Consider the following 15,522-nt stretch of genomic DNA (forward strand, 5'->3'; position numbering starts at 1 on the left):
CTATATGATGAAACCTAATCGACTGTCGCGCTACGAGCATTAATGAATGAAAACACGGTCAGATTCATGTGAAAGCGGCTCTTTTATGAGAGGTATGACTTTTCCGCTGGTTCGGTTTTGATGTACTTAAGCTTCAGAGAACTCACTGACCGAAAGCTAGCTGTATATAGTGTATAGATGTACCGTTCTTGACATTGTTCCATTTTTTTTTGACTTCATTTTAGTCTACTATCAAATTTGCCGAAGACACTTCTACTTTGAAGTATTTCGGTAATTCTTAGTAAATGTAATATGCATTGCTTTTTTAAAAATGGAATTTATAAAAATTCAAACTCTTGATGTATGGTAGCACGAAGTTTTACACTGGGGCGTTTGCTTAGCAATGGAAGCATCTTTTTCAATGGTTTAGCTTGCCAAAGTCGCGAGGACTAGTTAAAACAAGTTGGCTTCATCAACTACTGATCTCTATCGTACTGGCTAGTAGTGCTAGCCCTAACTCTTTGTTCTAATTAAGGTCCAACATGTTTTTTTCTTATTTATGATTTGTTCTCTTCTTGAATCATAGTCAGTGTTTTTATCAAAACTTGTTACTGAAATATTCTGTCGACCTACTGCCAATTAAGTCAAAAAACGTGCATGTGGCTTTCTCCTGTATTGGTTTTTGATGATGGCAAGGTGATGCTTAGATCTAGTCTTGAACAAACAAAGCCTAACGCGCCGAAACTACAATTTTAATTTGGGCCACAAGTCTAGGCCTACTGTGATTGTAATTAGCTCGGCCTCATCGCGATGGCTTAGATCGGAGTTCTTGAACAGCAGGATTAAGCACCTAGAATATCGTTTACCGTAAAGTACATACACCGTGTACCGATAGACGTATAACGTAGTGGCCTCAGTTCCAGCAAAACTTTTGCAAAAAAAGATGAGATAAACTCAACAGGTATGTAAAGATTACATCCTGGAATATTATATAGTTTCAAATGATTTCATGTAAATCGAGAACTGTTCGGTGTAAGCACACTATAATATCACGAAAGACATTCTTGATTTCGATATTGAACAATATGTCGAGCGAGAAAATTGGCATTAAATAGCATCGAAAGTTAATTATAAGCTAACCAGTCTCGCAAACCCTAAACTTACCTCAAGATTATTTAGTAAAAACCGAAACGCATATCTCATTGATCGGCGCACTCGTTCCGTAACGGTTAACAAATCTGCAAAAATTAAGTTGATGAGCGCCGTATGAATTTGGCCTTACAAAAACAACGTTTGAAGTCTATCGATTATTATACATCTGTGAGCACAGTAAGGGCTTAGGAAAGCAAGGTATAAAATTCACTCAACCCTGTTTCAGTAGCAGGCTAGTTATATGTTCCTATATTTAGTTCTTATGAAGCGCATCATCACATCAGAGCTCAAGATAGTTTGCTCTGCGCAGCGATGTAAACGTCTCAAACAACGGTTAAAGTATTGTAGACATACCTTTAGGCAAAAAAGCTTCTCCCAGTCAATCAAGTAGGCGAAAAAATTTTCTCGTTGGAGTAGTACTGGCCTTTGCCCGCATCATAGTTCACAGGACAAGATACCTCAGATTTACGGCCGTCTCCAGTGCGTATGGTATATTCAACAAATTGTGCATGTTTACATTGTATACGTTAATCGCTAAAGCTGTTAAAACGTTGTTGTGGAATAACGACAGTCTCTGGGAAATATCAAACTTCCAAGTGTTATACGGTATTTTGTAGGCGCAATTTGCTGGCGTTATGTTTTCTATCTGTAGATAATGCTTTGTCCAGTGGGACACTTTGAGAGGTCGCTTTAGCGACGCAATGTTATACCCATACCTTTTGCCTGTACCTGATGTGGTGAATGCCGTAGCTGGCTCGAGGTTCTTCGGCCTTTTCGTCCCCTCACAGCATAAACTGTGGTTCGACTACAGTTGCAGCCTTGAGCGAAAAGCCTTCGTGATCAGGACGGTTTGTCGAAAACCATATGCATCACGGAGGCATCCCAACGAAGCGACATGGGTTCCGGTGAGAACGCTGCGCACAACTTTTCACTGCCACTTTACAGACAAATAAGATAGCCATCACTCACGAAGTAGTCGAACGCGCATCCTTTACGCAGAACATAATGTTTCGAGCTCCACGTTCGCTACCGCCGTTAGGCGTACTATCAGACAGCTAACTTCCAGCACGAAACGAATTGTACTTATGTCCAGATTTGAATCTAAACCACCACGTGTCTTTATGATTCCAAGCAAACACGTCACTCTCTAAGCTGTCACGGGAACAGGGGATAACATTTTTATTCTTTTCATATGTAGACGACCTAAATATATATATATATGAGTTGAACAGGGTCCAAGTGCAGTACGCTCCACACAAGTGACATCTGGTTTATCTGGTAACACCTGGACAACAGCGATGAAATTTAGCATGAAAGGTACCTGCTACTGACATCTTGTACCGTGCCAGGTGTCCTCTAACCTATGTAAACCAGTTTCTCTGTTTGGAATTCCTTGCGGAAGTTTTACTCTGCGCAAAACTGAAAGTTTTGCAGGAAAACAATGTTGGCCGCTTGGGCGATCAGATTGCCTAATCGCTTGTCCCTCGCAAACAACCTCAGTTTGTTCGAGCTAAAATTTTAGTCGCAACGTATAACGCACGTGAAATTTAGGAAGATCCTTAAGTAAAGGACCTTACGCAATTCAATCGCATCAAACACCTCTTCCTCTTTGGACTACTAAGACCACACATAGTGAGCAGAAATGGCCTTGCGTATTTCCTAGCTGATCCGCCACTGCTGTCCGTCGTCGCCTTGAGCTCTTAGCAGCCGAAGCCTTCGAGACGAATCTTAAGAACTGGGAGCATAAATCGGCTAAATCGACATCGATCTCCCTTATGGACCCTACAGAAAATCAGGTTTTCACGAGCCCGACGATACGAGTAGGTGCTACAGATATGGAGTAAGTTTTTCTATACATCATGCCGCTCATTACCTTCGAGTACAATCTTCACATCTGGCAAATCCCTCGAATTAGTTCCATAGACTCGCATTACCCGTATGATACGATGTGTTTCAAATACTCACTCCGACCTATAACTATGAAGTTTTTCACTACTACTAGCAACAACAAATAACAACATTTCGCATGTTTATGCGCGTCAGTAACGTCGATTACGCCGCTTCGAAAAAAAACCGATCGGAAATATTGTTCAGTCGACTGCCAATTCACTATATTTCAAACCAAAGTTGGTCTAATTTGCCAACTCAGTGGTCGACGACACAGTTTATAATGAAAAAAAATTATAGATTTTCGTCTACTCTACAATAGCCAGTCGTGTTATTTTGATATTAGAAGAGTAGCGTAACGAGTCGCCTTGAAGAACATCAATGGCTAGCTATCTGTTTAAAATCCCTTATCATCCCCGTGCAATCAGCGCCTTCTGACGATGCAGATCAAAATACGCGACAACCTTACGGTAGAATTTCGAAACGAAAGAAGCTTCTCGTCACGCGAAAACGTAGCTCCTTTCTAAAAAGGACTGTACTCGTGTTTGCTCATATAAATGAATCTGTTTATAAATTAAACGCTTTGCCGAAAAAGTGCCTTCGACACCGCGTGATTTCGATCTTCTTTGACGGTGACGAGTTACGTCTAGCAGTAGTTCAAAGTTTTCACATTTAATGTAGAATCTTCAGTTATTGCCACTTATCTTTAAATAGAAAGTGACTCACTTTCGAGGCAGAATTAACTTCTATCCACAAATAAAGTTTACAAACTACAGATATCTATGCGGCTTGTTTACGTATTCGTGGGTTAGTGGACTAGAGGGCGACAAATTGTTGCCTTCTAATCTGTATGGGGGTAGATATGAGCCATGAAGCACAGAATTTCGAGAGAATCAAAATAATAGCGTTCTTCGCTGACTAAGAAATGTCATATGGCCGTTCACTAATATATATTAGTCATTGTTATATTAAATCCAGTCACTAAGTCTTTGACACAGTTACTTGCCACTTAGAATTTGTAATATTTCTATTTGGAGATTTAACGTAATACGCTTGTTTAAGACTCTTAATTAGTCGTTATAGCCGATGTTTCACACTAGGTTTCTTTTTTGTTTGACATCTGTTATAGAAACTAGCTTCTTATTAATACAAACTGTTATTCAGAAATCCACTTGCTAACGGTTCGGAAAATATCTGACATCTTCTTTACGTATTTGTTCTTTATAATCAGTATTAAAGGGTCAAGCAACAGCTTATAATCGATAATTAATATGGCCGGCAACATGCTGTTGTTTCACAACTACAACACATAGTGATTTGTTATGACGGAGCAAGCGCAGCTTAATTCGAACAAATGTTTGTCGTCTTACCACTATAAAATTCATAATGTCAAAAAAATAGCTTGTTCATTTCTTTGTCGACTAGGCATTTTAAGGTAACTTGAACTTGAATACTTGTTACCACGTGATTTTGTCGAGAGTAGAAAATATGTTTCCTGATGCACTTGTCAATACAAGCGAATCAACTTTTCTCTGCATGCTATCGGCCCTCAACTTTCACGTAAATAGCGTGTGCATACCACAAGCGTAAGTCAGCCCTTTAGTAAATGGTGATGAGAACTTAGGAAAGGTACAAGTCTTTCTACAAGGGAAAGGTATTTTTATGATCTGGATAAATATAAGGGACAACTGAGGTTACGAGACATGCGACGGTAGTCACTCTAAAAAACCTTTTTTGAAAGGCTTGAATTAATGAAGGGAAAACGGTTTGTCAGAATGATCTCTCCTAAGGCGGTAATATTAATAGAAACCCTTTTCTTTTATTTAGCAAATTAGCAACTTGTACACAAGTTACTCGCTTGCCCGTCACTTCGTGCATAAGTTTATAGCCTCTGTATCGTTCTTATCTACGTAATGGACATCAGGCTCGCTTCTGCCTTTTTGGATTTTTGGCTCGTTTCGGAAGACGCACATCATTTTTACAAATTAGCAGATGACATCCCATAGCAGATTTGGCCATACTGTTTTAATTATAAGAAAGCATTGTAAGATCTCACTGAAAATTTATACCTGGAAAATCGCGTTTTGTAAGTACACGTGCCAGCTAATGTTTCAGAAACAGCTCCACACATTTACTGACCAGGGTCATGCTATTTGCCTTAAATAAACATTTTTTGAGTTAGTCACACTCTGTGTGACACGGATAGAGTTCTAATCATAAAGTTCTAAAAAAAACTATCCTTGACACGTGGGGTAGTTTGATTTAAAAACTGAACACGGACACCCTTCGTTCCCCGCTTGGGGCCAGCTGTCTAAACAAATAGCCAATAGAAATAGCGGGCGTAAAGTTTGAAACAAACATTAAGGCGAACTCTGAATCTGGAAGGGAAAAGAGTAATTTGAAAGCAACAAAAAATTCAAAAGCTAAATTTGATTTTTCATCTTAGCAAAAGGTGGCTCAACTTTTTAACCTATTACCTCTTGCTACTGCTACATCCTTTGGGCGTAAGAAGTTTCCTGCAAGCGATTACGAAAAGTCGATTCTATCATTTAACCTTAGTTGAGATATATGTGTAGCTATAGCATTCAGGCTCATATGGCACACGTTTACTTATGCGTGGTTATCGATCCACAACGACCAATACACGTCCATTTTTCTGCTCTTATCGTTTTTATTTAGTTCTAGTAAAATCCTACAATATTATAAAGTCATATCCAGTATAGTGTGCCAGATCTAACTAAGATCAGGCCTTCAGTTGATTAGCAGAAGTTTCTATAGTTAAAACTTCACTAGGGATAAAGGAACAAGCATAAGCGGTCATTGCTAGAAGCTGAACACAACAGAAAAGCTTGGCCGTGGTCTGCTACTATAACGAGACGATAGCGTAAGTTCTCAACCTCCTGAGGCCCATACTCCGCAATCCTTTTCTTTTCCTAGAACTGAGAGAACTGAGGACATGCTAAAAAAAAGAACACAGATTCAAAGAATTCATCGGCCTAACTATCAACGAAACAACAATCAGCTGGTGTATGTGTGTTGTTCCCGATGCGTCGTTTGTGTAATAGCCCTTAAGATCTCTAACAAAAGGGAACCAATTCTACTGGACTGAATATACATCTGACTGACTTGATGCAGATGATAAGACTATGCATTACATTGACAGATTTTAAGAATGATGATAATGACGATCAGTTCTTGAAGTGATAGTAGATAACGTGCTCACCTATCGACCGCAAAACTTCGAAATTGCGATGAAGCACTGTCATGTTTCAAATCGTGACTTCTTACCAACATGAGTATTACTATTATTATTATTATTTTTCTCGTTCATGTTTGCAAGCATAATAAACAGTCCCCAAAAATGGCTTAAGTTGTCGTTCTTACTCACGGGATATCTTGTCCTCAGTATGTGTTTCGTCGTATAAAAAAAATAAATAATTATAGTATCAATAATCAGATGTCTTTCTACTGATTGTTGCTACTCGGGCTTTGGCAAAACTAGTCAAGAGTTTCCATTTAACATATAATTAGGCAATGATATATACGTACTACATTAGAGATGTCTAATGAATCAATTAGTAAAAGCAGACACAAGTCAAATTTTGTTCTTGCTTTAGGGCCATATCCATTGAATATTTATTTTGCCTTTAGGCGAATTTTCTCATTAGACGAACCGACCGTATTGGACTAATGCTGAAAAATTAACAGCAGGATTGATTACCTTATTCCCGTTAGTGGGTAACGAATTCATCTGATGAAATGGCGACGACTATAGAATTTTATGTATAAAAATGCCGGGAAGATTGGGGACAATCTATATGACAATATATATGAAAGCGCAATGGAGAAATTTCGACGACGGTCTATCAAAAAATTACCGGACGCGGTAAGACAAACTGTAATGGTTGGATAATTTCTACACTTGAAGGAACTAATTATCTTCGTTCGCTGGAACGCTGGGAATCCCAAGAGATCTGTCCAGGATAGAAACCAGGCGTTTCCGACTCTCAAGTTATCCCTGTAGAGTCTTTAAAAAAATTGTTGCTCAGAGCACAAACGTGCGGCAATTTATATTAAGTATTTTGATTATCGAACTATGGTAGCGCAACGGGGTTAGCATATATGTCCAGCAAATAATTGAAACAAATAAAATTACCCTAATGAGCTATAATAATAATAAAACCCTAAAAATTGTCGCCTAATTACAATTTGTATAATAAGAACTAAGCAAGCGACAAATAACGATAGTAGATTTTATAAGAAACATATCGTTTGCAGGAGACGCAATAGGTAACGATAGGCCGAGTAGTTCGAACAAATTTAAGTCCCATAGTATTTCAAGGGCATTCCTAATCTGATTAGAATGACGGCAAAAGCAGGATTGTAAACAAGGCTCTTCGTCTATTGTGTCTACTGTAGAATCCAATGGCCTTTGTTGACGTGTTGCTAGCTCACACTGCACAAATAATAGCCCATCTACCGGGCTCAGGGCGTGTCATTGCTTTTAGGCGGAAACTGTAATGAGGTTTAAAAACGAACTTACCCAGTGACACGGCGTTCTGTTTTGGTCTTGCAGCCCACTTAAGCGGGATTTGCGGGGTTATTAAAGTTTCTTTGCACACCGAACATGTTAAATGGAACAGTGTCCTAAAACGCTTTAGAGATTTTGATGTTATCCCTTAAAGTTGAACATCCGTTAGATCGCTTAGAGTAAGAGATATCTAATACCTGTCGAAGAAGTTGGTAATGAGAGTTTAGACACACACAGCATTGGATCAAGTAGTTCTTGAAGGACCTGCCCTACAAAAGAGCAGTTAATTTTACATAAAGCGAGGTAGAGCAGACATACAGATCTTTGCGGGCCAGGCTTAACTCCGAAGGTTCAAATCCTTACCGAGTTCTGACTCACAGCCTGCGGTATTGTAAAAACTTACTCCAAAACGAAAAACTGTGAACCACCTTAATCCCACGTCCCATTATATGCTATAGTGTTTCGGTGATGGATCGCTCATCCAGGATAGCTTATTTGGTAAATGATTCGTCTGGCGATAATATACACCTGTTACATGGACTAAATGCACTACTTGACTGCTATAATCATAGCTTCCCACAATGCAATGATTAAGGTGTGAACGTTCTGATCGAATATAATTTGCTTCAACTGCAAATTGTAAGACAATGTCCATAATTGAAATTCGCTACTGAGCACCCTTGCAATTGCTACTCGTACATATTAGGAGTTTATACAGAAGAACACGGCCCCAAAAATAAATCTCCTTAAAGGGTTATGATGTCCTGAATTATTTACTGTAGTTGACTGGATACGGTAGGATTATTTATTGACTCCGTTAGCGTAACGAAACAGTGCCGAATATCCGTCCTCGACAATGCCAGGTCGGAAGACGCAAACGATAAGCGTTTATTGTGTATCTAATTAGTTTTGTGTAATGTAAATCTCCAGTAAATCCTGAATGTATGAATTAAGGTTAAGCGCGTACACACATAGAAAGCCTCGTATATCGATTATCATCGTATGGCTTTCTAGGTCATCCTGTTCCATTTCATAACTGGCGGCCTGAAACATCACTACGGTCATGGGCAACTGCGAACAACTGAAATTTATCCCCGTAAGGTAGATGGTTTCCGCACTCGGATCTTGATGACACTTTCGTATCGAAATAGTATAGTGAATGTAACTATTGTCTCTTTGCTGAACTTGCGCAATAATGAACCTCATTTCCATTCATTTTTCATCAGGATGTAACGTTTGGAATGGTTTCTATATGCTGCGATCTTGTCTGCCTTGAAACTGGGGTGATTTTGCCTCCCGATGCGACCTTTGAACATCGTAGTGCTTGTTGTTTGTCGCTAGCTTCAATTTTTGAACAATTCGGTGGAAAGTCACAAATGGTAGCAGATAGCCACGGTCGAGATTAGGTAACAAACGCACGTAAAGGACAATAATAATATAACAACAGATCTGTGTGCACATACTTTAGAAATAATCACAATTTGGATCGTAGCATTACGATTCAACACTATTCAAATCGAACAGCAGGCACACGTACACCTCACATAAAAATAACCTCAGGTTCGTTTCCAATCACCACGAACTACCACGAAGGTATAAGTCGAGAACAAGTCGGCCAAATGCAGTACTACAATTCGTATCAAAGGTAAATCCCTGTTCTAATGCCCTTGACTAAACCTGATACTGTTTAGGTCGGTGAGAATGCTATAACAAAAAAGGCAACATTTATATATGTATATATATATCTCTATAAATGTTGCCTTTTTGAGAGAGAGAGAGAGAGAGAGAGAGAGAGAGAGAATAAGCCAGTTGTCTAACTATCTGCTCTGAACAAAGGCTAACAACAGCATGCCGAAATTTGTACGGAGGCTTTTCGGGCATAAATAATATAGAAAAATCCTAACTTCGTTATCCATTGACATCTAAGTAGAAGAAGACGAGGGATGCCTGCTCAAATTGTCTAGGGCGTCAAATGAAATGTTGTGTATACGAAATGTGGGGCTTAATTTTTTGTCACCCACGCGAGACTACTAGCATGTTTCGAAGGCACGGACGTGAACGCTATCACTGGCTAACTCCATTTCTGGCACTGGAAATTGCTCTTAGAGATATCTCAGTGTTCCAAAGGTAATAGTAGAAGCTTGAAAAGGGTTTGATGGATTCGAAGCATAGCCATAAACTATTTTCACACGAAAAATTAGCATTTAAATTCAATAATCATTATCAGTTCTATATTTGTTTGGCTTAAACGTTGTAAGAAAACGTATTTCTAAGAAAATCTAATATCTAATAGATTTCCCTAAAGTGTGGCAAGAAGAAGATGAAGAAGACAACAAAAATTACGAACAAAATTAACTGTTTGTAACAACTTCATTTTTATTATAAATCTTGCCTTTTTTTGTTTCATCTCGATTAACTGGCTCTGCCACTGCCATTAAAACATAACAATTTTTTTAAAAATGAAATTTTATGCTTCACTGTCTTCACGATTCCGATAACAACTAGCTCGAACGTGTAGCGATTTATTATAAAGGCATAAAAGTAATAGCCTCCTAAAAAAATCAATTTGTGAATATACTCAATTTTTTTTGATAATTCCCAGATTTGTTTTCCTACTCCCATTTAAGTTTTGCACTTCTACGGAGGATATTTAGGTCATTAAGGGACGCCTAGGTTGGTCTTTGTAACCAGCTTTAGATGTCTGTTCCTCTTCGACGTGCCTAGTTAATTTTAAAATAGATTGATAGCCCTTGATAGTTGATTGCTCTTGACGTATCAGCAGCGGTTAAACAGTACATCCTGTGATTGTTGAAGTTTTATCTAACTATTTATTTCTAATTATGATATGATTTTTATTTTATATGACGAAACAAATACTTGATTATTCGCGGGACGAAAAAAATTCTATTGGTAACTTAAACTATTTTGTTATGTGGATATAGGGAATAAATATTCAATGGGACTTAGCATTTTGGTGACGTATATCTGAGGTAGAAGAACCTAAAGGTGCTATTGAATCAAAGAGTGATCATGTATGTGATGATACAACCTGTTATACAACCTGTATGGAAAAAAAACTTAAACGTATAATTCAAGGTTCTGTATTGACTCAGTATCGATAGCTGTTCGGTTTTCTTCCAGGTCAGTTAGTTCACTGTCGATACGTGCGAAGATCTTCTTGAAAACATCTGTGAAGATACCTTGATTAGTCTAGCGAGATATGGTAGTCGAGAGTTGAGGTAAAAGTTACGGTGAAGTGATTTTTTCCTCGTAGAAAAGCAATCGGCCAAATACGGCGCGTTCAAGTGTGCCAACGTCTACTTGTTGTTATTGCGCTTAGTTTTCGAGAACGTATTGTGTAAAAAGAACTCTATTAGTATGATTTCCATTACATCAATACCATTACCTACCCGCCGAGCCGATCTTTCAAACGATCCTTTCATTCTAATTCTCCCCAGCTCTCATTCTAAATGCGTATATCGGTTCGAGATTCATATATCTTTATCTCGTTCTAAAAAAAAGACGACGCGAAGTAATCGACTCTACTAAATCAAGAACACCAAGTTCGGCGAAATCGCCTCCAGAGACAATAGTTTTTCGACCAAAACGAAGGTTGAAACTCGGACCCACCTTCCCTTGCCGATAAGTCGTATACAAATTTGTTTATGAATTATACTGACCCCATCAGTTGATTAGAATGAGGTAATCAAGATGCTGATATTTTGGTTCTATACGTGTCGTATTTTCAAGCCTTCCTGATAAAATGCGGGTAAAAAAAAATGACAAAAACCACATGAATTTGTCGATCTGCAAGTAGCGCTTAAGCAGCAGTACTTCCGTACTCACACCCAGGTCACATGGATACTTACTGGATTTTTAGCTATTTCACCTCCTCGATTTATGACGAAAACGATCCTTCGTTTGACTTTATGCTTGCCATAATTGTTTTGAAAATCGTGTCTGAACTGAAAATTCTCTGATATCTGGTGTCATGATGAGCGTTGGGTATTAGGACCATGTTCCCGATTTGTGAAAGACTGGGGTCTGTGTGTGCGTCTGCCAAGAGCTGTGATCTGATTTCAAATGTGATGAAGACGGCGCGTTCGCACGCAACGTTACCACTATTACAAGGTTAATCGTTAAGTCGGTGTGGCAAAACAGGGCCACTAGAGATTGTGACGATCAATAGAAGTAGGTTACGAATCGCATACGACCTTTGTCTGGTTACGCTACATTTCTAGTACGAAATGTATTGAACATTCTAACAGTCCAGCCGCTACTGTCACATCTGGATAACATGTTGACGGTCCGTTATGGTCGTGTAGCAGAAGCGTTTTGGTCGGGATAGCCAAGACGTTTATATCCAAGTGTGGGCACAATTTGCGTGTGTATCGAATTAACTTTCTGGATATTTCAGTACATCGAGCTTATCGAACTGATTTAGTTCCAATGAAGCGGCGAGTGTGACGGGTAATTAATTATTCATCTGTTGGCGATACTGTGAAGTAAAAAGGCGTCGGTTTGTTAGAATACAGGACTTTCGAGATCTAAGATCATCGTTCTTTGACACAGTCAGCGACGTAATTGCTATCACCTAATAACATGCTGTCATTGCCTTTGAATAGATATTGACAGATGTAGTTAGCTGCCATAATCATTGCACAATATTCCATATTGATTGCAGATATAAACGTAATGTACAAAGCATGCGTTTTTAGCCGGACATATTTCCGATCGCAGTTCCTTCGGTAACTGTGGTCCTTGACCGTGGTGTCATCAGGCCGGTCTATCGAGTAATGAATGAATGAATGTATGTGTCGTTTCCTTCGCGGCATTTTTTGAGAAACCTTCATCTGCATTTAGAACCCCGTTGATCGCCCCACGGTGCAAAGCTGCACGTATAAATCATCGTGTTGGTAGAAACTCTGTACAGATCGGTATTTGTGATAGGATTTCGAGCGAAATAATTTGGTCGATATCTGCTATGGTTCGTACCTTGTCAGCCTCATTCAAAGAGATGAGCATACGAGGTTGTGGTAAGCTGCGTTTTTGAAGTTCGATAGAGTAGACAATCACTTCGGCTCTACGAAAAATATGCTTCCTCTCAATGTAATAACGAAATAAATAATATTTTAAGCCTGAGATAGAGCAATCGGTTCTATGTCTAGCCGTTGAGCGGCTAGACAATATCTTGAGTTACGTACTAGCTGTTGTCGTAGAAGAGAGTCAAAAAATGTCAGAATAACCAAGCTCTATAGCAGCGCTAACGGCAATTCTATGATGCCCGCCGGTGGTGCTTGGGCGTAGAGTTTTGACATCTCCATACTGCGTATGACGTGCTTCGGCGTTCTGCTCGAACCGTGTGGTATGGCTGCTGATCGTATTCATGGTGAATGAGACGTGCATTGTCAGCCTCAAAAAGATCTAAAATAGACACTCAGGACTAGCAGACATTAAGCCTATTTGTATATCGCGCAGGCATAAATGTGTCTGTGGGTGACCGCTTTTGGAGGTTGACGGGCTTGTTTATGAAGCCGATTGTGATAACGTTGGTTCACCTGGCTCATCGAGCCCCAAAAATACATTTTAATCTTGCAGGGAGAAGGTCGTCGTTAAGCCGTATGTAGGAGGAACGGGAATAAGATTAGAGTAGTCACTGGATTACTGTGCCCTGAAGTATTTAGGTAAACTGCTACAACGCAATTGGGCACCAGTTCTGAATGTTGTGAATTTGGGTCATCGGAAACATAGAACGCAGCCGTAGTAGATTAATTACAAAACTGAAGATGCGTGGATCAACCCTAAACCCTTTTAGATCGGCAATTTCCATTCGGTATTGATTCAGCTGTGTGGCGTGGGTTTTTAGGTCATACGTCGGATATTTAGAACGTGACAACTGTACGTCGGTTGGATATGGAGAGAAATTCTATTAGCTTTTCGTATATAACACGTGACGAAAGAGATCAGCGCGTTAGTAAAACGACTTTTAGCTGCTTTAGGTATATCCCAAACTGAAAGGTGAACGCGTCGGTTCTCGAAAGTTATCCACTGGCTGATTCATGATCAGCTACTATCGGTCCGCCATGTTATCGGGGGCCAATGTACCGCCGTTAGAGATGCGAGCAGCGAATATTTCGAATTTGTACATTCGCGGGGTGTTCGTAATCTTTTTCTGCCGTACCTGCTTAACAGCACGCTGATCACAATGGAAATAGAATTTAGTAGCGTGATAGTGGTCACGCGGTGACGTCTCCCTGTTTGTGCTGTCATTCAGCAGTACAATATGCATTGCTGTCGTAAACAGTTTGGGCGTAATTGACTCGTTAAATTGGACTCGTTCCATATTTCGAAATTCCATAATAGCCCGTGCTTATTTGTGAACCAACGTATCTGCTTTGATAGGTCGTCCGAGGAGCTTGTGTCGTTCACGTACCGTTAGATAAAAATATTCTGTACTTTCTGGTGGAAGACAATATCGCGCTACATTAGTCAGCCATAGATGCATCAGCACAGAATTGCGAACTTGCTTTGCTATTTGCCGCCCGGAGGCGAACACCTAATGATTGCAGTACGACCAGCTTCCTTCACTTAGTAATGTTGCTTACGTTTGAAAAATTGCCAGTAAATCTAACGTATACGTTTTTCTTTCTGCTATTGCTTAAGATACCGACCGAGTTTCCGCTAAATGACAGTGCTCTAAATTAAAGTTTTAGAATGTGACGAAGCGATGCCATCGTCCACTTGCGATCAATATCTAACTCCCTAACAGATCCACTTGTTTCTTGCTATGAAAGCGTATGAGCTAGACTGTGGATATATATCTCTGCCAACCGTGTAATCGAAAAGTATACAACATTTAATAAACATCTATATTATATAAGTATAGTGTTTTAACTTAATGGCAACATGTCGAAGACATGTAGGCAATGCGCAGTGGTAATGGTGGGAGTTTTGTGTTATGATGTCACTTTTTTTTTTTTTACTGATTTTTGAATAATATAATCTACATTTACCTTAATTTACCCTTTCAAGGCCAACTGCGCACCATTAAAGCAAGATATTTTCTGGTTTATGAACCAGCATTATTCTACCTTCCACTACACGCCCATAAAACCTAGTGACAAACGATATATTTCAGCGTTCGCAGACGTAGTCGCTTATTTGAATCGAATCTTAGCATTTCCAGGGTGCACGATTTATAGCGAATGACAGTCAGTGCGTTGTATATCGTCGGCGCTGAGCACCTAGTAAATGGTGTTTCCATACGTGAAATAAGAAGGGAAACAGCTGTTATCGTTATATGACATTATATGACAAATATGCGTAATAAGACTGCTAAAATGTTCCGTGTTTTCTAATATAAGATCGCAAAACTTGCTGTTACCTTTGCATAAAAATGGTAACCAAACTCGAAACAAGTGTCCTACAAAGTGGGAGCATCACATGGTTATTTATTAATTCCAAAACGATCGGTTCGTCTCGTGTAGTGTACGTTAGGTAAACCTTGAGTGAGTAAGTTAGAAAATTGCTGTATCAACAATTACCCTTCGCTGCCGACCTTAAAATAAACCTGGGCTTGAAGCAGTAACCTTGCCAAGAAACCCAATTTGTACACGTTCGAATAGAACGAACCGATCTTCATTTGGCAGACCAAGTCAAAAATTGGATCGCTGAGAACTTGGTAAAAAGGTCTGTTTTTCACAACAGTCTCATTTTTACTAACATCTGTCATCATTTCGGACGCCTTACTGGATGGTCTCTCGAAACTGCATCGTACCGATACAGATCAAAAATTATGATATGGTCTATAATTTATGGTAAATATGACGTACTTCGCCGAAATAATAGTAAAGCAGCAAGAATATGCTGATGATGCCAAGAGCTAGGTGCTGCCTCAGGTACGAAAATGGCTCCATGATTACGTTTTTATGCACGATGCGGCACTTTGTCACTCATTGCCAATGATGCTCAGA

The 15,522-nt window shown here is 39.4% G+C and overlaps 1 protein-coding gene across 1 annotated transcript in view; it reads right to left on the bottom strand.

Annotated features, from left to right (window-relative positions):
* The window catches only part of LOC111246622 (mannan-binding lectin serine protease 1-like), an 87,198-nt gene extending 78,058 nt beyond the window's left edge, over nucleotides 1-9,140 (bottom strand). Inside the window, exon 1 of the mRNA XM_086984380.1 lies at nucleotides 7,562-9,140. The gene's annotated coding sequence lies outside the window, so the exon portion shown is untranslated. The remainder of the gene's footprint in view (nucleotides 1-7,561) is intronic.
* Nucleotides 9,141-15,522: the final 6,382 nt, after the last annotated feature.

The sequence above is a fragment of the Varroa destructor genome, unplaced genomic scaffold (genome assembly GCF_002443255.2).
Source record: "Varroa destructor unplaced genomic scaffold, Vdes_3.0 BEIS01000003.1, whole genome shotgun sequence".
NCBI classification, from domain to species: domain Eukaryota; kingdom Metazoa; phylum Arthropoda; class Arachnida; order Mesostigmata; family Varroidae; genus Varroa; species Varroa destructor.